General features: G+C 42.0%; 1 long non-coding RNA gene across 1 annotated transcript; it reads left to right on the plus strand.

Moving 5' to 3' along the window:
* The first annotated feature begins 1,020 nt into the window (after positions 1–1,020).
* On the plus strand, positions 1,021–6,162 carry LOC112671083 (uncharacterized). The gene is made up of 2 exons (XR_003143381.3): positions 1,021–1,206; positions 5,557–6,162. It is a non-coding gene; the product is annotated as an uncharacterized LOC112671083 (long non-coding RNA).
* The last annotated feature ends 353 nt before the right edge of the window (positions 6,163–6,515 follow it).

The following is a 6,515-nucleotide window of genomic DNA, read 5'->3' on the forward strand; positions in this document are numbered from 1 at the left end:
GTTTTGTTTTGTTTTTAAAAAGTCAAGACCTTTTTTCCCCCAGCTCCCCATAAGTCACAAATAGCTTTTCTTTCAAAGTTCAACCTTGTCAGGCCGTTAATCCTCCATGAGGAAAAGTGCATGTGATAGGTTTGGAAAGGTTTAGCTTTCAAATAAGGAAGTTATTAACTTTTACATTCCTGTTTGGCGCCTTCTCAATGGTTCTAGAAATCTCTTGGGGACTAAATATCCCAGAAGCTCCTGAACTGAGGCAGCTGCAAAAAGCTTTTCCCTCTATGACCACCTGCTCTTCGCTCTCTACTTTCTCCATTAGGAGAGAAGGCGTCCTGGCAGGAGAAGTCACCGCAGGGCACAGGGCAGGCCAGGAAGAGGACAAGCTTCAGAAAGGACCTTCGGGGGCTGGCCAGCCTTCCCGGATGAGATGCATAGCAGGTGGGTCTCAGGAGACTTCTACTCATGGAGGCTGAGGAGCGTGATTAGGCCTTAAATATTTTCGGGCACATTCCCCTTCAGCTTCATCATCCAACTGTTTCTAAGGATATTACTAAACCAGACTTTCCAAGGCTACTCTGGAAGGCATGTGGAAAACAATAGGGACTTTCAATCAGAAGCCCTGCCTTTGAAACCAAGCTCCAGTTTCAGGTAAATCAACACTCCTGAGCTGGTATTTCCTTACCTATAAAAAGGGTATAATAAGGTTTTTAAATTGGTAATAGTTGGTGTTTATCGAGTGCTTACTGTGTGCCGAGCACTGTGGGGGGTTTTTTGCTGTTTTTATTTAACCTTCTAACAATCCTAAGAGGCACACACTGTCATTATCCTCACTTTCCAGCTGAAGAAGCAGAAGTTCACAGAAAAAACTGTTTGCCCAAGAGAACAGAGAGCCTTTCCAGAATAGTGCAGTTGAGCCCATTCACTTCGCCATGAAACATACAGCCTCCTGAGGTAACGAATAGGAGAGTGTCTTGGACATTCTAGAAGGTTGCACAAAACCATTATTTTTCAATAGGTGGCATCCTGAGTAGAATTCCAGACTCTTGAAGTGACCTCAGATGAAACCCAGCAAGGCAGAAGGAGCCATGAAGCCCTGGCAAGTGATTTTGTGTAACGTGGTGCCTCTTAAACTTTAGCATACTTTCAAAGAATCACATGGAGGGGTTCCTAAAATATAAGTGATTGGGCCCCAAGCCCAAAGTCTCTGCTTCGGTAAGTCTGAAGTGGGGCCCAAGAATTTGCATTTCTCACAAATTCCCAGATGGAACTGATGTTGCCGACCAGGACTCCACTTTGGGCACCACTGGTGTAGTGGTTTAGAACACGGTTCTTGGGACCAGGAGTCCATTTTGCTCCTTGTTGACTGCAGTTCTCCGGGTCTCGATCTTCTCGTCTACAAAATGTGAAGAAAACTAATATTTACCTTAGTAGTGAGATAAGGGTGAGGGTAGAAAGCATATGACACCTTTAGACTCAGATCTAGAGTTTAGGAAGCATCATGGTGGCTGTTGTGCATGGGGGCCCAGCTTTGTATTCTTTACAGAATTTAACCATCAAATCCTGAAAGAGTTAATTAAATAGACCATTGTAGTTTTGCCTTTCAAGATCTGTAATTTCATTTTTCATTGAAAGGGGGGGGACGAAGTAATATTACCATGTTGTATCAGTCAGGGTCTCAGCAGGAAACAGATGGTAGACTCAAAATAGGAAAGCTCCAGGAGGGTTTATTTACAAAGGGGCTGTTTCTAATGTGTGGGTGTTGGGAAACCACAAGGGATAGTACAGTAACCTGGAGCTTAATAGTAGGTAAGGTGATATCACTCCAAAGCCATAAGGAATAAGGAGGGAAGAAGCAGTTATTGGAGCCATGGTGTGAAAGAGCTCTTTAGAGTATGCTGCTTGAAAGCAGTGATCTTGGATCAAGGAATACAATCAGTAGACTGCCCAGCAGGAAGAGAGCCCAAAGAATTAATATTCACTCTCCTCCCTCCCTCCAACACCTGCCAGAACTCCCAACTAAGTGCAAAGGTGGACTCTGTTCAGTCCAACAGAAACCAAACTCAACTGCAAGCTGGAGACCATGGGAACTAAAGGAATCCAGCAAACATGTGTTGGCATGTATTATATCATTTAATCCTCCTGCCAACCCTATTTTCTGCCCGTTTGACAGATGAGGAAACAGAGTCAAACTAGTGTTAAGTAACTTGACCAGTGTCACACGATTTGGAAGTGGCTGGGTACTCAAAGCGAGACAATCTTCTTCTGGAGCCTGTCAGAAGAAACTGAAATGTTTATTCTTGGTCAGTACAAAATCAAATACTGTAAATGGTGGATATTATCTAATAGTGGAATCTAGGGCCTCAGTGACCTCATCTGTCTTGTTCAGCTTTAAAAAGAAAAAGAAACAACTTTTTCTGTACACCACTATTATAGGCTGGTAAAATATGCATATGGCAATTGATAGAGTTGGCAATAATAGGACATTAGGATGATGAATGATTTTCTTTTTATTTTCCCCATTTCCTGGAGTTCTGTAACACGGCCAGATTGAACTTCTATATTTTAGCCTAAAAGCAATCAAATAAAAATTTTAAAAATAAGGTAAAATGAAGGCTGAACCAGACAATTGCTAAGTTCCCTTGAATGTTTTATGAGCCTACAATCTTGATGTCAATCTTTCTATCTCTCCTCTTTTAATATTAAAGCCATCCTACAAACATGAATAAAACTCCACAGAATCCATGTCAAGCCTGTAGGTCTGATTGTTTAAAAAATAAGATAAAATAAAATAAAATAAAATAAAACAAGACAAAACAAAACTAGGGTGGTAGGGGTGAAATTAAAGAGGTAGGACAAAAATGCAATGAAGCCACCCAGAGTAAAAAAAAGTTGTTTTTGTCCTCTGGCTACCCCTGATCCATCTTCTGTAAAATTTCTGTGACTTTTAGAAAGGTCATAGAGATTTACAATAGGACTGGACAAAAGTAATCTGGGGAGATAGCGTGCTGTTGAGACATCCCCAGTAGAAGCTGCTGCTGGAAGCTTTAGTTCTCAAAATGGGAATTGGAGTGTCCTGAGATGGGCCTCTTGCTTGGCACATGGGCATCACTAACCATGGCAATAGGTTCTGGAAAGGCATCCAGGGGAGGTCTGGATTGAGATGGACCTGAAGGGATGGATCAAATGTTGTGTGACTGGTACACAAGTAAGAGAATTCCAAGTGGCAAGACTACTACAAATCAAGAAAGGACTGAAGCCAGAAGCTTGGGACAAAGATTAGCTGGACTGAAATAGCTCATAAAATGCTTGCAGGTCATGCAAGGGAAACAAAGTCAGAGAGATCGGGTGGCGCCGTGTTGTGGAGGAGCCCGAAAATCATAGCAAAGAATCACTGGAGGTGATTGAACAGAAGATCTGCACTCCAAGAAGAAAATTTGGACAAAATGTGAAGATCCGATCTATGTGGAGACAGTTAGGAGGCGGGGGGAAACCAGGCAAGGTTATCTCACTGATCTTAGCAGGAAGTGGTATGTCCTGAACCAAGCAGACAACAATTAGATAACAACTAGATGAAGAGATCAAACCTAGGAGCTTTGACAGCCTCTGTATGTTTCACCATATTGAGTGACATCTTCTGACAGTCGAGATGTGTACATGGCGCTTACCGGGTAGAACTCAGCCCACGTTATTCTCAGCGTGGTGCGAGGTAAGAGAACATGAGCGAGTTGCTAATGGAAAGGTATGTAAATTCTCCCCAAAGAAGTTTGCACCCACAGAACCAGTGACACAGTAGGTGACCACTTAATGACAGGCTTCTGATTCCCCAAAAGGTGATCCCTAGGTGAAACTGACCGGGAGGTAGAGCGGAAATCCCACGTATATTCCTCTTCCTTGACACTTATGGTTGCTGGTATCTGTGAGGCTCCATGAACCACCACTCACTTGGAATTCAACCATCTGCAAACCCGAAACCATATTTGAAATTGCTCCCACATAGTACACAAACAGGCCCTTAGAGCGATTAAAGTCCTGGGCCTCTGCTCTCTTGCAGACTAATTGGCCAACATGCAGCATGCAGTGTTGTGAGTCTAATTGCTCCGGGGGCAGCAGGCTCTTTAGGCCTCCTGACCTAGATCCACCGCATGGAAATTGCTCACCCACCACCATCTCTGGTGAGCACGTCGCCCCGGAGAGGTCCCGTACTTCATCGGTCAGGTGGAGACCTTGCCGCCCCGTGCTGTGGCAGGCAGCTGTTTTCCTCTTTAATTGTTGAAGATTAAGGTTTGCAAACCAAAAAATAAAAACACCTCCCCCAGGCAATAATAGCCAATCAAATCACAGGCCTTGGGAAGATGATGCATATACATGTATACCCTCACATTTCCTTGCGAGGCAGTAGCCCTCCCCTGAGTTCACCTGCCTATCGTGCGTTTGCGCTTCCTTCAGCTCCTTGTTATCCCTTTATCTTTTCCAAAACAGCCAGGGAGGCTGGGGACTCTGTCCTCAGGGAATGTGTGTTTTTTCACTCCCTCATGTAGTCAAAAAACCTATATCATTCCAATGTCCCAGTGGTAAGCACCGTGTTAGACACAATGATGGATAAAAGTGGAGATTCAAGTGTTAGATCACTTCTAAATGAGAGGAATCAGGGAAGTCAACTTTGAGCTGCATTTCAAGACTAGGAAGGATTTTAACAGGCAAAGATGAAAAAGAGGACACTCTTTGGTGGAGAAATAGTCTCCTTAAAAAAAAATCAGGCAAATAATTACAAGTCATATTTGGGGCCCAGTATGGTAAGCCAGATTGGGAGCATCACATGAGCAATTACATGCAGTTTATGCCTGAATTATGTGAATAGATGAATAGATAAATCTTGGATTGTTTGCATGACTGATAGAACAGCAATAACCCTTTTTATATTTTGTGGAAAATGTGCATGATCTAAAAACACTTCAAAGAGTTAACTTGGTTGCAGAACAATGTGCAAAATCAAATTAAAATTTAAAACACACACACATACACACAAATTCTAATTGTCCTATAAAAGGAAAGAATTGATTTATCAGCAATTGTTCCTAATTAGACAAGTCCACTCCACTGTCTGGCTACCCAGCTGGCAGACACAATAATCTTTATGCATCCACACTTGGCAAAAATGAGCTACAGTTCATTTTCAATTTCCAAGTTTGATTTGAAAATATATACACCCCTTTGGATCTAATGAGATACAATCTGAATGATAAATATCAGTTGATTAATGTATACAGGGCTTCGGTTTAATAACAGTTTAACAAAAAATTATTTGGTTATTGTTAAATCTTAATAAATGTTTTAAATAATAAATTGGCCCGTATTAACGGCTGGCTATTAGCTCTGTTATTTGTTATTATCTGGTCGCATAGCGCTTTAGATTTAATACGGCATTTATCACTGTTTACTTTCACAGTTATTGCTTACACCTAATACTGCATTTCTATGCTCCAGATTTTCAGAGTTCTCGTCTAATATTAACAATGACTTCTCTCTTTTCCTAAACCTCTGATGACCGCCACCCAAACACAGCTATACCACCGGGCTTGTTCAAGTACCTACCTACTCAAGTGAAGAATCTGCTTCCAGAATTCTATCAGACTCTTATCTTTCTAGGTCATGGTTTTGACTTGGTTTCCATTTCAATGATGCTTCAGGATTTACTGCAACCTGCGTCTCCTTCTGGAGATAGGCGCCTCTTGAAAGGACTTCCTGCATGATGCTCACCATGAATGCGAATTCCTCTTCTGTCCTCTTATTGTGATGAGGGGGTTGAAGGGCACATTTAATGAGAAAGAACCTGTGCTATCACAGCAGAGAAAAGGGCCCATCAAACACATGACGCTAGATCTGATGGGACTAGATCACAGCCCTCTACTGGAGCCTCTTTCTACTTGAACCCTTGGAACAGGTCTCTGTTCCTTTAAGAGCCTTCAGTGAGAATTCAATAATTGTCTCTGTGGAAAGTACGAGTTCCCCCTAGTGCAGCATGATAAATCTTGGATAATAATAGCTCTTTCCAAAATAATCCTTAGACAGAAGCAAAATCCAACTGAGAAGGTTGTTCAGAGTCAAAACGTGGGACCTGGATCTGTCTTTTATTTAGCTCTATAAATACATTGAGTGTTTCTTTTGTCACTGCTGTTGACATAATGTATTATTATTACTATTCCGCTATTATTCCCTTAAATGCCTATATTTGTGTGTGTGTGTGTGTGTGTGTGTGTGTGTGTGTGTGTGTGTGTTTCTGTTTTTCTATTTCAGGTCTTCGTTCAATAGGCCAACTGTCCACATTTACCCTTAGTCCTCTGCTGGCCAGATTGTAGTTCTAAACCTCTCCACTTTTACTACCAAGAGTCAATACCAAATTTGGGGAGATTTCTAGAAACATTATCCAAAGGAGGGGTGGAGCAGACCCAGGTTTCAAAATTGCCCTGATTTTCACTCCATGATGGTGGGAATTATTAGGGACAGGTGTCTGATTATTTTCA

Source organism: Canis lupus, chromosome 5, assembly GCF_003254725.2.
Source record: "Canis lupus dingo isolate Sandy chromosome 5, ASM325472v2, whole genome shotgun sequence".
Taxonomy (NCBI): domain Eukaryota; kingdom Metazoa; phylum Chordata; class Mammalia; order Carnivora; family Canidae; genus Canis; species Canis lupus.